The sequence below is a fragment of the Dama dama genome, chromosome 29, assembly GCF_033118175.1.
Source record: "Dama dama isolate Ldn47 chromosome 29, ASM3311817v1, whole genome shotgun sequence".
NCBI classification, from domain to species: Eukaryota; Metazoa; Chordata; class Mammalia; order Artiodactyla; family Cervidae; genus Dama; species Dama dama.
Genome location: NC_083709.1, coordinates 30,744,879 through 30,763,682, shown reverse-complemented (window position 1 = coordinate 30,763,682; position 18,804 = coordinate 30,744,879). Strand labels below are relative to the sequence as shown.

General features: G+C 39.1%; 1 long non-coding RNA gene across 1 annotated transcript in view; it reads left to right on the top strand.

Moving 5' to 3' along the window:
• Positions 1-17,292, top strand: part of LOC133048487 (uncharacterized) — a 45,825-nt gene extending 28,533 nt beyond the window's left edge. Inside the window, exons 4-5 of the long non-coding RNA XR_009691044.1 lie at positions 34-7,329; positions 7,523-17,292. This is a non-coding gene — a long non-coding RNA (uncharacterized LOC133048487). The remainder of the gene's footprint in view (positions 1-33; positions 7,330-7,522) is intronic.
• Positions 17,293-18,804: the final 1,512 nt, after the last annotated feature.

Here is an 18,804-nt window from a genome sequence, read left to right as displayed (position 1 = left end):
GATAACCTGTTTTTCTCTCTCCTCTTCTTCCAGCTCTTAGCCAGAACTACCTTCCAGATGCCCTTTTTCTACCACACTCCTCTTCCTTAGAGTAAGAGGACAAGCACATGATGTTGTTTGAAGCAAGAAGATTAAAGAACGGCTGCCTGCTAACCCAACACTTGGATTAGAACAATCTTTTTAATTCTTTAGTGTGAAGCTCGGGGATCACAATTTGATTTTTCATTCACGAAACTTTTGCAACTTGTCATTTTCATACCTGAGATCTGGAGGAAAGCTTACTTTAAATAGTTTCTAAAATAGCCATTAGCTCAGGAGATATGCAGCCAAGAGGTGCTATGTGACAGGAGATATGCGTGTGACAGGAACTTTGCCTACACTACACTTTTTGGTCACATGTTTTTTTTTTAAGGTGTCATTTAAAAAGTTTGTTTTTTGGAAATGATTCTTCCCACTATTCTTCTATAGAGGGTCAGGGAGATGTATAAATAATTTCTGGGTTAGGTGCAGAAGATACATATGCTGGCAAACAACTCTACAGTGTTAAAGCAGATTGTCCTTTGGAGATACTTTTTCAGGCTTGAGTTCTGTATTTCTGGATTTGACTCAGTGAAAATCTTTATTGAGTACCTAGCAGATGCACAGCAGTCTGCTGAAATAATAGGGGTTGGGGGACTGCAGTCTAATTGGAAGACAAGAAGGATAAAGAGAGAACACCTATACATATAGCACAAAGCAGAATAAATTATAGTATACAACAGGCTATGGACTATTGTGGAGCAAGAGAGCACTTTTTAATAGTGGAGATAGGAAATGCATTACCAAGGTGATGGCATTCTTGCTGGGTCACAAAAGACAGATAGGATTTTGGCAGGTTAGGAGCCATTCTAATGCAAGAGAATAATAATAGAAAAAGCACAGTGGTCCATTAAGGACAGAAGCAGGGAAATAAGGGGTGGCTGGGATTATAGTGTGATTTCTGAGCTGCGTGCACACAGCTGTCCATGCACTCCTCCTTTTTTTAAAAAAAATTAATTAATTTGTTTTAATTGAAGGCTAATTACTTTACAATATTGTGGTGGTTTTTGCCATACATTGACATGAATCAGCCACAGGTGTACCTGTGTCTCCTCCACTCCAAACTTCCCTCCAACCTCCCTCCCCATCCCATCCCTTTGGGTTGTCCCAATGCACCAACTTTGAGTGCCCTGTTTGACGCATTGAACTTAGACTGGTCATCTATTTCACATGTGGTAATATACATGTTTCAGTGCTATTCTCTCAAATCATCCCACCCTTGCCTTCTCCCACAGAGTCCAAAGGTCTGTTCTTCATATCTGTGTCTCTTTTGCTGTCTCGCTTATAGGGTCATCATTACCATATTTCTAAATTCCATATATATGCATTAATATGCTGTATTGGTGTTTTTCTTTCTGACTTACTTCACTCTGTATAATCAGCTCCAGATTTATCCACCTCATTAGAACTGACTCAAATGCATTCTTTTTAATAGCTGAGTAATATTCCATTGTGTATATGAACCACAACTTTCTTATCCATTCGTCTGCCAATGGATGTCTAGGTTGCTTCCGTGTCCTAGCTGTTGTAAACAGTGCTGTGATGAACATTGGGGTACACATGTCTCTTTCACTTCTGGTTTCCTCAGTGTGTATGCCCAGCAGTGGGATTGCTGGGTTATATGGCAGTTCTATTTCCAGTTTTTTAAAGAGTCTTCACACTGTTCTCCATAGTGGCTGTACTAGTTTGCATTCCCACCAACAGTGTAAGAGGGTTCCCTTTTCTCCACACCCTCTCTAGCATTTATTGTTTGTAGACTTTTTGATAGTAGCCATTCTGACTGGAAGGAGATGGTACCTCATTGTGGTTTTGATTTGCAGTTCTCTGATAGTGAGTGATGTTGGGCATCTTTTCATGTGTTTGTTAGCCATCTGTATGTCTTCTTACGAGAAATGTCTGTTTAGTTCTTTGGCCCATTTTTTGATCAGGTATTTTAAGCCCTCCTCCTTGAACCATTATTTGCTCCAGAGTCACAGTGCCCCTGACTCTTTGACAGTCTTACCAGCCATTGCTTCTCAGTCACCCTTCCTGGCTGTCCTTCCTTAGCCTGAGCTCTACATGTTGAAAGCTTTCAGCATTAGTTATTTTTAACTTTCTTTGCCTAGGTCAGTAATACTGAAAGTGTTAGTCCCTCAGTCGTGTCTGACTCTTTGCAACCCCATGAACTGTAGCCAGCCAGGCTCCTTTGTCCATGGGATTCTCCAGGCAAGAAGTCATTCCCTTCTCCAGGTGGGAGAAGGGGATCTTCCCAGCCCAGGGATCGAACCAGGGTCTCCCGCATTGGAGGCAGATGCTTTAACCTCTGAGCCACCAGGGAAGCCCAGCTTGCTATCATTTATGTGTTAACATCTACATGCCAGTAACCTGCAATTCATTAACTTTCCCCATGATCCATGCCCTGACCTCTAGGCTGTATACCAAATTGTCTATTCAGCATCTTCACTTTTGAGGCTAAATATCAGGTCTCTTGGTTCTTTGCCTGCCCCCTCTGTGGAAATCCTGCTTGTCTACTAGTCTTCCCCATCTTAGTTAATGGGCCTGCCATCCACCTAGTTGCTTAGCTCCTCCCCACCCCCAAATGAAGACTTAGTGTAGAGACAGCCTTTTATCTCACTCTCACCATATACTAACAAGTATTTTGAGTCCATTTCTACCCCACACCAAACAAGTGACTATTGTTTTCTGTCATGTTTTATGTTAGTAAGATTTGCCTCTAAATACACATGAATTATCTTTATAAAAATAAGCATTAAATTAAAATATTACTTTTATAGAGATTGTCTCTTGATTCCTTTCTAGAAATTAGCTCCTAAATTACCCAGAAGACCCATGTGTTCTTAAGTTTGCACATGCACTGGAATTTATTTTTCCCAGCTTCTTTTAAGGGCCTTCACATTTTCTTGCCCTTCGGACCTAGCTGCTGTGGATTAGATACAGAACTATATGTCCTTTTTTTAAATTTGTTTCATAGTAAATTAACAATAATGATGACAACAATAGTATTACAAATACTATTAATGATTAGCACCTATACCTGTGGGCATTGCAGAAAGCACTGTAGATTCATTGATGGTTTAGCCCTCACAGTGACACTGGGATGGATACTATTACTGTCCTCATCTTAGACCTGCCCAAGGTTATACAGCTGGAAAGTGGCAGAGAAACTGGATACAGACTTATTTCTGCCAGACTCCAAAGCCCATGTTGTTTTTTTTCTTTTCAAAGCCCATGTTTTTAACCAAAAATAATTTAAAATTCTGAACCACTGAATCTTCTTGTGTAAAGAATATTTTGTCTTCCACACTCAGTAAGATATAAAGATTAGCTCTAGAAAGATCATATAATATAATAAAATAGACCTTTTTACATCACTTTTCCATAGGCCTCATGGTCTATTTTTACATAATTTCCAAGGTAATTTCACTTTGTGGATGCTGAAAAATTGCCATTCATTTATTTTTTTCCTCTAACATTCATCTCTTCTCAGTCTCTCTAATGGACAACTTCACTGACATCAAAACTGTCAAGAGAGAAACCAGGGAGAAACATGAACCTAATGAGAGGATGAAATGAATTATTAGAAAAGTTTTTCAGAGGAAGAACATTCCTTGCAGCCATTTCAATCTTTATTTCTTTCTGTACTTGACAGTGAGAGTACCACATAAGCCTGAATAAAAACAAAACGAGATTGACTCAGGATAAACCAGGTTATGCTATGGTGACAACCACAAAATCTCAGCACCTTAAAGAGTACTCACTCACTCATGACATATGCATATCAATGGCCACATTTTATGATATATTCTCCATCTATCCAGCATCTGTTTGTACCCCCTATGTCTTCATTCTGGGCACAAGGGCCATATTTGAGCTTCATGTAGAAACTGCCTCAGGAGAAACCCCTGCACACAAAAGTTCTTTGATTGATTGATTTTGTTTGAGGCTTTAAATGCTTCCTTGGAAGACTGGTTACCCCCAGTACCTTTTTTCCCTTGGTTTTGGGCCATTCTGCAGTTGGAATAGTCTAATTTGTGCTTCTTTGGCTCTGAGAGCCCCTTGCAAAATTCTTCTCCAATTTCTATCATGGGCTTTGGAGGCAGGTGAGTAGGCTTGATCACTTACTAGTTGTGTGGCATTGTACAATATCTTCTCTCAGCTTTAGTTTCCTTGTTTGAACAGGGCTGTTGTTCATTATTTGAACAGGGAAAAGTGGCTGAATTTGAGAAAAAGCCAGGAGATAATATTAGTAGCAGTTGTTGATGACTTGGGTGAGGCAGAGGGAAGAGGCAAGGATGTCTACCAGGTTTCTATCTTGACAAATGGGTGGTGATGCATTTTATTGAGGAGGAGATAAGAGAAGCAATTTGTGTGTGTGTGTGTGTGTGTGTGTGTGTGTGTGTGTGACAGGGAGAGATCAATTTTGACATAAGGATTTGAGATATTTTCTAGATATATAAACTGAAGTGTTGAGTTTAAGCTTTAATGACACACAGGAGTGTGACCTGAACTGATAATAGAGGTTTCAAAGTCCTTTGCATAAAGAAGATAATTGAAACTGTAGAAGTAGATGACAGATACTTCTCAAAATGAGTAGAGAAGAGAGCTCAGGGTGAGCCCTAAGAATTTCTTTATTTAAGAAATAAATAAATAGCGTAGAGGATTCTTCCCTCAAAAGTTAGCTTTTATGTCACCATATCCCCTCCTTTTCCTCATCTGTCTCTGTACATCTTTTTTTTTTGGGGGGGGGGTGAAGAAAAAGATTACAGTCTCAATAGAGATGTATAGGAGAGTAGGGAGGAATGTTAATCAAGTGAAAAGATTGAGATGTATGAAAGTTTTAAGATCAGAGACCATATGTTTGTTATGACAATAATCTGAATGGCTTAATATTTTACTTAGGAGTGTTCAACCTTCTAGGTACCAAGATGTCATTGATCCTGTGTTGGGAATTTGCCAGGTAAATGCAGTATAGGAAGAGACATCTATCTGAAGGTGTTGGTGATGAGTAGTTCAGATAGCCAACTACTTAGAGTCCTTTTAGGGGAATGCTCACGGACTCTGAGGAAATGAAGACCCAGGAGGTGGAGGACTCAATGAATTTGAAGAGCAGATATGTTCAAGTGAGGGTCCTGAGAGCTTTGGGGGAAAGATGGTTGGGTTAGAGAATTACAGTGGTTGTAGTTAATGGTATGGAACAATTCTGGTTGAAGACAAGTCTCAGGGTGTATGCTGGCAGTGTGGGGAAGTCTAATTGGAGTGGAGGTGAGAATTGTTATTATGTATTTGAGGCCAAGGAACAGCAGATTGAAGGTACTAGGTGGATTGCTCCCAAAGACACTGAAGTTTTCTGGAACAATGGCAGATGTTGGGTTTGAGGGGAGGAGTGTTCTGTTTTAAAGCATATGACCAGGAGGTCAGTAGATGATAGAAACATGTAAGTGTACATAGTGGTATTGTCAGATGTCAGATACCAGGATGGAGCTGTGGTGGTGCTAAAGTGGCACTAATGGGTTAATAAATTATAACCCCTATTCTTAGTTCTATGGTAGGTGAAATGTACAGCTTAATGTGGGGAGATGTTGCGTTTATTGGTTCTTTTTCTTTTACAGAAAGGATGAAGATTCCAGAGGGTTTAGTGGTTTGAGGAGAGAAGCCAGGGAGAAGAGGTACCGAGCATGAAGGGGTTAAGAACAGGGGATGGAAACTGACTTCCTTTTGGCATATGAGGATTATAGGGATGGAAGCCTTAATTGGAATTAATTGACCACAGACATTCCAAAGGCGGAATTAGTCATAACAAAGATGTCTTGGGGTCTGAGTTGGGGTCTGACCCAGTCATGTGTGGGTGAACTCACTGTGTGGGGACTGGGGTCATCAAGCCTCTGAACATGGACCCCCTCCTGTGTGCAGGATGGAGGATCCAGCCTCTTTTCCCTGGGGTGGTCTCAAGATGCACCAAGTGGCCACATGCAGGGTAGTTGTCATTTAACATCTCATTTCCAGCCTCACAATAAACCTGTATCCCTGGAGTTGTGAAGATTCAACACAATCATTTGTGGGAAAGCACTTTAACAACTATAATCACAATAAGTTTGCTGAGTTTTAGTGTTCCCCACACCTTTGATGTATTTCCTTCTATGCTTTTCCATGTAACTGTAACATATTCCTTAAGATAATAAGGACTTCCCTCTAATAAGGACAAAGCCAAGATACTTTATTTACAGTGTTAGCCTGGCACCTGGGCTGATTCTCTGTACTGTTTATATAGTCTTGATGTGGACTGGCATCTTTCCCTGGACCTTTGAGTATCTTCCTCAGCAGCTTCTCATGGCCAGAAGTGCCATCTCTGTGGCTTTTTATTACAAAGCCCAGACTCTCTTCTAGGCCACCCACCAAGTTCTTCACTCCTAAGGGTGCCTACAGCTCAAGGTTCATTTGTAGAACAGAGCTGACTGACACACCCTAAGCAAGGGATGCCAACCTCGTCTAGTTTTCCAGGTACCCCTTGATGATTTGATAGAAAGGCATCCACAGGAAAGTGGTACTAGATTCTGAGAACTGCAGTTTTACAATGTTCAATGTCTTCCAGACTTTCTTGAGAGAGGCAGATATGATCCTAGCCAAGAAAAAGTCCTTCCTTTATTAAACCCCCTATCTCCCTTTGAAATTTAACTGAGACTGTACTTGATTTTTTAGATGTTAAATTTTCTTGGAAGGGGAAAGAAGCTCTTGTGATTGCATAGGCTTTATTTTTTTTAGGCAGGGAGGTGTTAATTCCCAAGTAATTCATTAGCTTTGTTCTATCATCACTTTTTTGTTCAGTGCAGTATCACACACTTGGTCAACTATCAAGAGGCATACAAATTATTTTTAGTAAACTGTAAGTCAGTCTTGGGAGAAAAAACTAAGCTATCTGTTTCCTTTACTCAGTTTACAACATTCCAGAGAATTGCATAGAAGGAGAAGATACTTTTTTCTTCAGCGTCTGTTTGTACTCCATCCCTTCATACTGGGCAAAAGTGCCATTTTATTGACTTATGTAGAAACTGCCTTAGGATTATACCCTGTATGCAGAAGTTCTCTGAACTGTCACTGATATTTTTTTAGGCTTTAAATGTTTCCCTGGAAGGCTGATAAATCCCACTGCCTTCTTTCTCTGATGAGTGAGTGTTAATCTTTCAGTTGTGTCCAACTCTTTGCGACCCTACGGATTGTGATCTGCCAGTCTTCTCTGTCCATGGAATTCTCCAGGTAAGAATACTACAGTGGGTAGTCATTCCCTTCTCCAGGGGATTTTCCCAAACCAGGGATCAAACCCAGGTTTCCTGCAGCATTCTTATTTATTATTTTTTTTTTTTATCATATCACTCCAGGCTCCATGGGGTATACCCATCAATGCATAGGGAAGAGATGATTTTCTTTCTTTCTTTTTTTTTATTTACAGTTGTCCTCTGCAGAGCCATCTTCTGGAAGAAAACCTCAACTGCCAAGGATAAACACATTTTTGATTGTCTTCCTTTTTTATAAGTCTGTGGAAATTTAATATGTGAACATTCTTTGCATAATTTTATGGGCTCTAACATTCAGATGGAGACTAGCATTATTATTTTTTTTTTTTACTGTAAGAAGAAAATCTGTACTGTATCTTCTGTTTAGGAGATGGGACTTAATCACTGTCATCTTTTGTACTTAGTGGTGCTGCCAAGGCAGTGTGGTCAGAATAAGGATGGAATTTCAAATAAAAGAAACTTGGGAGAACATGAGCTTGGTTGAGTCATACAGACAACTATCTTAGCTTCCTCACCTAACACAGCACTAAAATGTGTTACTGCAATTACAGAGTGCTGATTTAAAGGGAAAATGAAAAGGATAAATGCACAAATGTAAACAGCTGTGCATCTTGGAAGGATGTGGAGAGCTGAGATATGAAGGAAGGATAAGGCATCTCTTTTAAAGCACAAAGCCCACAGCAGGAAGCAGTGCTAGCCCCATAGCAATGGTTCTGTAATGTTTGTTGATTGAGCTGTTTTTTGAAATAATCTGTAGCATACAAAGCAAAGAGCCTTCAAATATCTTTATAAAGCGTAAGAAACAGACTTTAGCATTTCCATATTCAGTTACAAAACACAAGTCTGAATTCAGAGTATTTGTTGGGTTCCAGGTGAAGAAGGTAAAAGGAATCAATGAAATTTGAAAATGTTCAAAGCCTACTTTCCCCCCACCTCCCAATTCTCCTTTCTCTCATTTTCTTCTTCTTATTTCAGGAATCCAACAAATTTTCTTTTGGTTCATCAACCTCTTGTATTTTGACTCAGACAAGACAACTATAATTCATTGAGCAGGAACCATGGCTTATTGGACTTTGTAGCCCCCATGCACATCATAATCTAGTGCCTGGTACATAAGAGGGAATTACTATATAGTGGAATGTTAGTTTGGTTTTTACTTTCTCTTCCTTTCCCAGATATTCCCCCTTTTGCATTTGTATAAACATAAAAAGAACTTTTTCTTCATTTTCCCCAAATCTGATAAGACTACTCCACACTCCCATTTTCTTGTTCACATCTGTGAACATGACAGAAGGGATCCTGGCCATTGAGGAGTTTACATGCTTCAACCAAAGGAGGCAGCACTGAACTCTAGGGAAGGAAAGTTCTAGACGTGAGGAGCTATGATCGAGTCCAAGAGATCTCGAGAAGTATTCCTGGAGAACTTGTGAGTTGAAGGAAAACAAGATTGACTAGATGAAACTGGGGAACCAGAATGTCAGTGAGAGAAGTGTATTCCAGGCAGACAGGACAGTCTATCCCAAGCCTGGATTTGAGAGAGAGAGCATGAATCATTCAAGAAACCCGAGAAGTGGACTTTCTACAGCAGGAGCATGTGAGGGTGTAACTCTTTTTCAGTGATATAGTGGGTGGTCTCTAAGTGGATTTGCAATGACAATAACATCAGTATGGCAATACCGTGTGAATTCTTCTGGTAAACATACATGCTTTCTGGACTTGTTTGTTTGCTTGTTTTTCCATGACATGGTCAGTAAGTTAAGTAAATGAAACCTCATCGAGCTTAGATAATATTTCCTGCTAAGTTCCTTAAACTCCAAAGCTGACAGTAAACTGATGGTCAGCCTAATAATTGAGGTCTAAGAAGGAATAGCCACACCCAAGTCAATAGTGCAACCCATTAGGCGGAGCTTTTCCTGGGCTACAGTGAGTCATGCAAATTATGCCAAGGACCCAGGCCTTGGTCTCCCTTGCTAGTAGCTGTAGATGTCATCGTTCCTGTAACTGAAGACAAGAGGAATGGCTTGCCTTTCTCTTTGAACATTACCTTTCCTTGCCCAGGTTTTAAAAAATTCAATTCTCCCTGTATAAAAATAATGAAGTGGAATATAGTTGTGGCACACAGAGTGAGCACCCTGTACCCAGATCCCTGTCCTGCAGCTCCCTACAGCAAGCTTTTGCACTCTAGAGTCCTCTGGCACAATAACCTCTGGCTACGGAGGATGATCAGCAATATTATCAGTTAACAGATTCCCAAAACACAGAGACGTTTTTTCTCAAATTAAACACAACAGCTGAGGAATATTGATAGGAAACACAAATTGTACACTCAACAAACTTCATTAAAAGCATTCTCCAGGACTTCCTTCGTGGTCCAGTGGTTGAGAATCTGCCTGCCAATGCAGGGGACATGGGTTTGATCCCTGGTCCAGGAGGATTCCACATGCTGCAGAGCAACTAAGCCTGTGCACTCTAGAGCCCTTGCTCTGCAACAAAAGACGCCACTGCAATGAGATGCCAGCCCACTGCAACAAGAGTAGCCCCCTCTCGCTGCAACTAGAGAAAGCCTGCACAACAACAAAGACCCAGCACAGTCAAAAAACAAGTAAACAAATAAAATAATTTAAAAAGTATCCTTCAGTATATGCATCAAAGAACTCCTAGGACAATGAATGCAACACTGAGATACATTATATAACTGTATGGGTATTAGGGAGCATATTTTCTAGTGCCCAGATGCTTCAGATTTAGTGATGGAATCTCATTCATTGTGTGAAAACCAAATAAACGTTTGTCCTAAAAATGATCAGAAAGCAGGATTAACTCTGCTTTATGAACATATAAGACTGTAAAATCATTTGTTATTGATAGCGAGTTGGATTGGAGTGTGTGTGGGAGGGAGATGCATTATTTTAAATTGTATTGTAGGTGACAGAATGAGAGTCAGTAATGGTCTAGTTCAAAGGAACAAGATTTCATTGATTCATCAAAATTTATAGAATGATTGTTATATTTTGGGAACTGTATTTGGCCCTGAGCACATAAAGATAAACAAGGCATGCTCCCTCATCTCCAAACGGCAGTGGAAATACTCCTTGGAGAATTTGTTGTTCAGTTGTGTCTGATTCTTTTGTGACCCCATGAACTGTAGACTGCCAGGCTCCTCTGTCCATGGGACTTCCCAGGCAAGAATACTGGAGTGGGTGCCATTTCCTTCTGCAAGGAATCTTCCTGACCCAGGGATCAAATCCATGTCTCCTGCATTCACAGGTGGATTCTTTACCACTGAGCCACCAAGGAAGCCCCCTTAGAGAAGACATAAATGAATACTATACAATATGGTATATATTCCAGTCTAGATAGGTAGGAAGGCCTAAGTACAACTGAGTGATCAATTTCACTCGAGGGGAGTATTGTAATCAGGGAAGATTTCAGAGGAAAAACGATGTTTTGTTCAGTGAGTAAGCATTTTGCAGACAGATAAGGAAGAAGGGCATCCCAGAAAGAAGGAAGAGTGTATTAAAAGGCAAAATGACATTTGACAATAAACTACACGGAGGAAACTACAATTAGGAGGAGCTGAAGTGTGGGGCACACCATGAAGCACTAGCCACATCAAGGCCATGGCAGTGGAAATGTAACAGATTCCTTCCTTTGGGGGGTACAGAGAGGTACTTAGATCCTCCAGACAGTTCCTACATTCTGATATTCTAAGTAAGACTTTAGTAGGATCTCACAGAACCAGGAATCAGAGCAAATGCCAGTGACCTTAAAGGCATTTTGTCCAATGTAGTTGTTGATTTTGCCTGACTCAGAGGACTTGTAGAGGATATAGGCCTAGAGTTTCTGGTAGTCATTTTGTGACACATAGAGCCTGGGAGCAGAGCAATATAGAGGCGCATAGCAGACAGATAGGAGAACATTAGGTCCTGGCAACATGATTCAACCCCTGGATTAAGACTCACCTGAAACATGTCTACTGCTGGACCCAAACCAGTTTGAATTTTTTGCTTAAGTTAGTTTTTTTTTTTCCCTTGTTGGTCAGTTGTAACCTAATGAACCTGGTGTTTTTAAGGAGACTAATACCCAGGATGGCAAAGTCACTTGTTGTTAAGGGCCTCATTAAAAATTGAGAATTTAAAGCAGGTCTCTTCACTTAGGTCAGACTCAGGAATACCCAAAATTTAAAAACTGTTTGCATGTGAGAGTTTCAATATGAATACACTTAGAAATCTTTTTTGCAGTAACCTCATATTTGAGAGTACTCTTGCCTGGAAAATCCCATGGACAGAGAAGCCTGGTAGTCTGCAGTTCATGGGGTCGCTCAGTCGGACACGACTGAGCGACTTCAGTTTCACTTTTCACTTTCATGCACTGGAGAAGGAAATGGCAACCCTGGAGAATCCCAGGGATGGGGGAGCCTGGTGGGCTGCCATCTGTGGGGTCACACAGAGTCGGACACGACTGAAGTGACTTAGTAGCAGCAGCAGCATATTTGAGAGTGTGATCGAGTTTATTTTAAAAATGCATTTCTACATAACTGATTTAGAGGGAGCATTCAACCAAGATGCTGACATTGTTGGTTCATGGCCCACTTTTGCCGCTAATTACCTTTGTGACCTTGGGCCTATCTCTCTGGGCCTTCGTGGTTCATGAGATGTAATTATCTCTAAATCTTCTTTTCTTTCTATGATTCTTAGCATAAATACACCCAATTTTCAATTATCCATTGTGGATGTCACATATGGCTCTATTCCCTGGGGAAAGTTTCCTTTTGAACTGTTTTGATATTACTGGGTTTAGCTTCACAAATACTTACTTAACACTAATTAGGGGATAGGTGTTGCAAAAGAGAATAATTATTTCTAAGCAGTATTGCTTCTGTACTTTTGTATTCTCATATGCAATCTGATATTGTTTGCAGCTTCAAAGTACTAAACAATGCCTTCTAATCCAGGAAATGTGTGATTCCAGATAAGAGTGGTATTAGACAGAGGGAAGACCTATCGCTGTGCATCAGTTGGAAAGGTGATGCCACAGCGTTTAGCAGTCAGAGGGAGGAACAGGGAAGAGTCCCAAGAAGCACAGGCAGATTGGGAACCACACATGTGTGCAAAAGCACATTCTTGCCCACATAGAATGGGTTTTTTTTTTATCAATAGTCTTCCGCAGATCTGCACCACAGTGATCACTGTGGATAACTGTCTTTTCAGAGTAGTTGCCTGTGAAGTTAACAACAACTTGCTAATATTTTATTTACAAGATATTATGAACACTTAATGCTTGATGAATTCTTTCGGATAATCTTTGTGTAACATAATGGTTCATTTGATTCACCAAAGTAATTTTCCAGCTTGTATAAAGACCAGCTTCAGTCAGTTTCTTAGCCTGTCCTCATTTGAACAGTTTTATTGGCTGGAAGATGACCCTGGAGTTCTGTGACCTCATTTGAGGAGTCTTAGGGAGGGACAAAGATGCTGGCTCTGTGGTTTGCTAGAGCTAGATTCCATTTCTTCTCTAATTCTTGCCCGTCTGGCCATGCACACATGACCTGAGCTCTCTAATCCTCAGTTTTGTCATCAGTCAAATGGGAATAATGATATTTCCCTCAAAAGACTGCCCAACACAGTGATCATTTACAGTATAGCCTGGATGTTACTAGATAATAAATTATTAGTGAGGTTTTCTTGGGACTGTGTTCAAGTGACACCTTAGGTTCCAAAGAGGAAAAACGGCAGAAGCATGAGACAGTCTAATTTTCAAGGTAGATACATAGTATGAAGATGCACCATAGTTTGATAATTTCTTTTGACCATAAGATAAACTGGTAGAATTTGTCCTAGTTAATTACTACCTTGCTTTGTTACTTTGGGAAAAGTATTTAGGCAGGTTCTTTACCATCTGAGCTACCAGAGAAGCCCATTTTACTTTTCTAGATTTTTATTTATTCATAGTTATGTTGAGAATATTATTGCTATCTTATTTCATAGAAACTGAAAGAAGATAATAAATATGAAAGTCTCTATGAGACTAGAAAGTGTAAATGTGAAAGTGCATGCTCTTATAGTACAATTAACATTAAAAGTTAATAATATTACAGGTCATTCATTTTTTTTGCATAGTAAAAATTGTTATATTTATGTGTTGGCCCTACTGTTTATTAAAATATTATTTGCTCTGCTTATTAATTTCTGTGAGACTAATATTGCCTTTATACTTTATAAAGGGTCCTAGAGAGGCAATATTTGTCAGATATTTCAGGCAAAAGAATAAAAAGGGAATAGCTATACATGTTAAACATAGCAATTGTTAATGTATGTTTTTTTCTATCAAGAAAATAATCCTTTCCTTCTAAGGAACTATTAATTTTTAGAACAATATTTCCACAACTCAAAAAGATTGTGTGGAACATGTGTTAAATCATAAAACATTTCCCTCTGCAAAATATTTCTAAGAGCATATGTGCATCTAGGCTAGGAAAGTATGCAAAAATCCCCTAGCATTTTCATGTCAAGCTACGTGTATTTAATATACACCACCTCAAAGAAGAACGTTATCACCCTAGCACTGTGTAGTAAGAAGAAAACAGAGATTTCTAAGAATATATGGGTGTAATTTTCTGTTAACTGAAAGTGATTGACAGTTCTTGGAAATCTGCCTGCAAAATAACCTCTGCGGCACCCTTAGTTTTATTAGCTGTGAAGGAAACTGCTTTTTTCTTACCCATTTAACTATCAGAAGCTCTTTTTCTTTGCCATCCTAATTGCCTAAATCCCTACGGATATATTAAGTAAAATCCATGTTTATTTAGTTTTTTTAATACCATTGTTTTTTCTTTTTTCCCATTTGAGAGTTGACTGAAATAAGATCATGTACAGAAAACTACATGTAATCTAGCTCTAAAGTCATTATATGTACCTGGGGGATTGCAATAAAGTTTGAGATCCTAGAATTTTAAGGTGATTTTCTGAAGAGAGAAGCTTTATTTCATTTCACGTGCATGGATACAGAACAACTAAATTGTGCTGGTAAAAACTGTAACTCCCAAATAAGAAAGGGGAACTTGGAAGAAAAAGTCAAGCAGAATTTATTTTATCTGCAGAACTTATGAAACTATCATAAAAAGAAAAAAATTTGATAGAAGAGGAAATGAAGCACTTGAGAAACCTGTCTGGTCACTTTGGGAGACATAGCACACTCTAAGCTAACTTCAGACTTCATCTATTTGCTTCTTTTTGCCTCCCAGTTAAACTCTTTCTCCATGCCAACACTTGCAGGATGCTGCTTACCCAGATGCCACTGCTGGGAGCTAGAGCCTGGGGGTGGAATGTGTTGGAGAATGAGTTTCTTGGGACCATTTTGCTTTTCTTGGACTTTACTGGGTTCCTGCGCTTCCCTATGCCCCATCCTATCCTCGGCTCTGAGTTCAGAAAAAGGATCTTCATACTTATGTATCTTGGTTCAGAGAAAGTCTCTGTTCTGAAAAAGCTGATATCCAAAGCCAAATCAGTTTTCTGTGGAATTTTCATAAGCTCGTATCCACAATTCAGACTTCCATCTGTTCTGCCACGACGTTCTAGACCACTATTCCTCCGTGCAATGGGTATACCGCTGGTGGTGGAAGAGATTTTAGGCAGTAATGGATAAATGTTTAGTTGCTATATACTATCAATGCATATAAATATATTAGTTTTCTATTTATGACAGTGATGTAAAGTTCCTTCTTTAAATACATCTAAATGAAAAATATGAGTTATTTAAAGATGTTTATTAATAAAATCTCAGGTATAGTAAAAAACATGAAGTTGGCATGTAGCTACTTGAGGTTTGGGAAGCACAGTTATATACTCTAGGCTATTTCCTTACTTATCCTTAGGCCCATAAACTAGTCAGATTCTCTCAAAAGTCAGGATGTCCTTGGCATGTTGGCCTTTACTTTAAGAATATCAGACAATGATGAGGAAATACACCTCAGGAGATTCTAGGCGATCTTTGACGTAGAGAATGGTGATAAATATGAAAGAAGGAGTCATAAGGTACAACAGGGGTAGAGGAAAGGATCTTTACTGTGATGAAGAGGAGTTACCAGGTGGAGAAGAAAGGAATGATGTAGCCTAAGCTTATTTCTTAAGCCACAGCTCCCAGTTGTGAGCTTTGGGGCTTTGTCTGGGGGAGATGGGAAGAGTTAGGCTATCTGTAACTTCATTCCTGTTATTCAAGTGTATGTAGCTTGATTTTTACGGATTCTCCTGCAGGGGATGGAACGGGGTGATGATCTCCTCTATGACCAGTCTCACCCAAGGGGTGACAAGGAAATAGCAAAAGAGGTGAATCATCTAAGGGATCACCACTCATCTGAAATTAAGGAGCAGGAATGAGAAGGGATTTCTCCTTGTATTTAATACATTCCAGAAATGTCTCATTTCATTGTCTGAGAGTGTCTCACAGCAAGGAAACTATGCATTCCTAAGGGACTCTACTCAAACCTCTGCAATACTTGGAGGGGTGATGGAGGAACAAATGTTGGAGAGTTTGCTCTTCTCAGTGGGGTTTGCATCTTTCCTTATGAAGTCAGGCATGTTTGATAGGAAAGTCAACTACTGGCAGCCTTAGCTTGGAGAGAGAGGTTTGTATTCCTTTTCAAACTTTTTCAGAATGACACAGAACAGGGGTGTCTAATAGAAATATAATGTGAGCTGCATAGATCATTATAAGTTAATAAACACATCATAAAAGTAAAAAGAAAGAAGTGAAATTAATTTTAATAATATATTTTAACTCAATATATATCTAAAATGTTTTAGCATAAGAATATATAAAATACTGAAATATTTTGCATTTTTTTCATGTAAATATTTGATATCTGGGGCATATTTTCCACATACAGCCCACGTCAATTAGGATGCTAAATTGTCATTGAAACTAATATTTAGATTTTATAATGTTGAAAAACTAAATTTATCTATCTAAAATGTCTTAAAGTTTTCTCAAAACTGAGTTAAATATTAGTTTAAATAAAATAATTATAGTTTTTCAATTAAGTTAAAAGAAAAGAAAACTTCAGTTCCTCAGTTCCACTATCCGTGTGTCACGTACACAACTGCACATGAGGCTGGGGCAACTGTATTTGAATGACAGGGTAGAAGAAAAAATCAAAATAAAATTTTTGGGTCATGTTTCATTCCTTCTGTAATGATTACCAAAGTAGGAATTTCTTAGCAAGCTGGCTGATGAAAGTACATTAGACAAAGGCTCAGAAAGCCTCGCTCTAGACCAAGCCCCATCATTGATCATGCTCTCCTGTAATTTGACGAGAATGACACCTGCTTCTCTGCCTTGTCAAGTTTTGCAAAAGATGCCCTGAAGATCCAGTGAAGTCCTGAAGGACAAATTTATGGGGCCTGAATGGTCTTCAGATGACTTAACAGATGGTTCTCAAAAGCTTGTCCACAGGCCAAATGACTTTCCTCCATATTTTTGAGCTTCTTTTTCATCCAAACTTTTCTTAAATAAATCGACCAACTCTAATTCCTTCAACAATTCCCCCTTACACTCCCCAGGTCATTATTTTAATTTCAGTATCATGGTTCTCAAGTGAATGTGTTCTTGTTTGTCTCTCTGTTTCTTAATTGCACTATCTGGAACTGAATGCACTTAAGATAAGATGTGACAAGTGTAAGGTAGAGTAGGGCAGTCATCTTCCTGATCTAGATACCATGCTTCTATTAATGCAGTCTCTAGCTTTTGTACTTGCTTGCTTTTCAATTTTTTTCTTTTTTGGTAGCCACAGACATTTGACTCATATCAAGCTTATCAGTAACTGAAGCCCCTGTTTTCCCTCTTCCTGTACTTGTTTGATTAATTTTGTTGCACTTTCTGAAATGCCTCCCCCCCCTTTTTTTTAAAAAACAAAACAAAAAAAAACCCCCAGAAACTCCGACAGTTGGTCCTCTCTCTACATTATTGACACCTTTTTCTCACCCATCTAGGGCTTCCCTTGTGGCTCAGCTCATAAAGAATCTGCCTGCAATGCGGGAGACCTGGGTTTGATCCCTCGGTTGGGAAGATCACCTGGAGAAGGAAAAGGCTACCCACTCCAGTATTCTGGCCTGGAGAATTCCACAGTCCATGGGGTCACAAAGAGTCGGACATGACTGAGGGACTTTCAGTCACTTTACCCGTCTAAAGTTTTAAACCATATTGTGCTCAATTTTTAAAATTTTTATTTTTAATTGGAAGGTAACTGCTTTACAATGTTGTGTTGGATTCTGCTGTACAATGAGAAACAGTCATATTTTCTCCCTCCCACCCCTCTAGATTGTTACAGAGTGCCGGAATGGGCTCCTTTTAACAGGGGGCGTAAAGGGGCTTCAGAAGTCTTAATGAAATGCCTCTCAAACTTTAGTGAACACACATCTATACTGGGGATTGCGTTAAATGCTAACGCTGATTCAGGAGATCTGGGGTAGGGTCCAAGACTTTACATTTCTAACATGCTCCCATGGATCACGTTTTGTACTACAAAATCTTTTAGGATATCTGAAGGGTTTTCTTTTCTTTTTTTTTTTTTTTTTTATTTATTTAATTTTTATTATTATTATTATTTTTTTCCAGTGGGTTTTGTCATACATTGATATGAATCAGCCATGGATTTACATTACACCCAATCTTTCTTCCACATTTTCTTCATTATCTTTTGAATGTGCATTTTCTTACTGTTAACCAGCTCTGAGATCCTTTACAATCTTAGTTGGGGCTTATGTGTGCAGCATTTTGAGATTCTCAGTTTCTTAAGGGAAGAAGCCATGTATACTCTTCTTTTGGGTTTTCTCATAGTCTGATAAAATGAAGTATTAATAAATGGTGCTGATTTTTACTGAGTTTGTTTGGCTTCCTGGTGAGAGCTGGAAAAGGCCACAGTCATGCAAAACTTACTGAGGAGGCAGGGGTAACTAACACCAACGTGGCTGTCAATCTCTGCAGAATATTTTTTCAATTTGCCTTATGGCATTTTTTATTTCCTCAGTCTTAACTCATTTCATTAAAATTAAAAAGAAATAAATGCAAAACATAAATATCAGAGATCCTTTATTTTCATTTGTGTGGGTAAGACAGGAAGGCTGAAAGAAGATGTGAAGTTTGCTCTAGGTGAGGAAACAATTTGTGGACAAGTGAATTTACCAGCTTAGAAGGTTCTGGGTTCCTCAACGCCATTTATAATCTCAGATGCAGACCCAAAGTGAGGTAAAAAGTGGGGTTTTTTTTTCCTTCAGAATGGAAATTTGCCCCAGGTTTTCTTTTCTTTCCTTTTTTTTTTTTTCACTCCTTTATCATGTATAGATGTACATTTCCCCTTAGATGCCCCTGTCCTTCCTCCACTGTTACAGCTTTTTTCTCTCATCTAGCCCTGTACTGAATTTGTCACACTTCTTTGAAAATC